The sequence below is a fragment of the Etheostoma cragini genome, unplaced genomic scaffold (genome assembly GCF_013103735.1).
Source record: "Etheostoma cragini isolate CJK2018 unplaced genomic scaffold, CSU_Ecrag_1.0 ScbMSFa_397, whole genome shotgun sequence".
Taxonomy (NCBI): domain Eukaryota; kingdom Metazoa; phylum Chordata; class Actinopteri; order Perciformes; family Percidae; genus Etheostoma; species Etheostoma cragini.
This window is the reverse complement of record NW_023268293.1, coordinates 583-1,852: the sequence shown is the minus strand read 5'-3', so window position 1 is coordinate 1,852 and position 1,270 is coordinate 583.

Below are 1,270 nucleotides of genomic sequence, written 5' to 3'. Positions count from 1 at the left end.
GTCTATCTGTATAGTGTCTTGAGATAACTCTTGTTATGAATTGATACTATAAATAAAATTGAATTGAATTGAATAGATTGATCTTTCTGATCATATTGGCCAAAAGACTACTTATGAAGCAAAACATTTTACCAACATTCAAACTGGAATTTTTCGGTCAAAAGTGACAGTAGAAAAGCCTAGTTTCCACCATCTATTGGACGATAGACTACTTTTGCCAAAATTGGGAATTGAATTTTGGTTAGAAGGAGATACAGCTTGAATTTGTCATTGACTTGAAAGGCTATGGTCAGGTAGATTGTCATAGGGTATTTTCATGGCTCCTCTGACCGATTAAGTTTCAATTCACAACAGGAAACATTTGATACAAAATATTTTTACCAAAACACAGACTTGATTTTGTCAGTAAAAAGTGATAGTAAAATCGGGGACAGGGGGAATTTTCAAGCCCCACCTGCCCCATCACCCCAACACAATGCTAATGAAATACGCAACAAGCTTAAAATGCTTCCCCCTGTTTAGTTTTGACTCTGGGGAAGGAAGGCAGACCTGTCCCAGATAACTTGAGAGGTGGGTGGGTCATAGTGTAGTAGCAGATCAGAAATGTTTTTTGGCCCTAAACCGTTTAGTGATTTATAAACTGGCAAAAGTACTTTGAAATCAATTATTTAAAGGTACAGGAAGCCAATGTAATGACTTTAGAACTGGAGTGATGTGATCCTGTCTCTTTGTCTTAGTGAGGACCCGAGCAGCAGCGTTCTAAATCAGCTGCAGCTGTCTGTTTGATTTTTAAGGGAGACCTGTAAAGACACCGTAACAGTAGTCAAGTCTACTGAAGATGAAAGCATGGACAAGTTTTTCCTAAGCCTGTTGAGACATGAGTACTTTTACCCTTGATATATTCTTAAGGTGATAATAGGCTGACTTTGTAATTACCTTAATGTGGCTGTTAACATTCAGGTCAGAGTCCATGACTTAACCAAGATTTCAGGCTTTGTCGGTTGTTTTTAACATTTTTGTTTGAAGCTGAGGGCAGACTTTTAATCGTTCCTCTTTTGCTCCAAAAACAGCCACCTCATTTTTCCTTCATTTAATTACGTTCTAGAACATCCAACCGTTAATTTGTTCGATGCACTTAGTTAGTTTTTGTATTGGACTATAGTCCCCTGGCGATAAGGTTATGTAAATTTTTTGTGTCGTCTGCATAACTTTGGTAACTTATTTTGTTGTTTTACATAATCTGAGCCAGTGGAAGCATGTTAAGAACCAG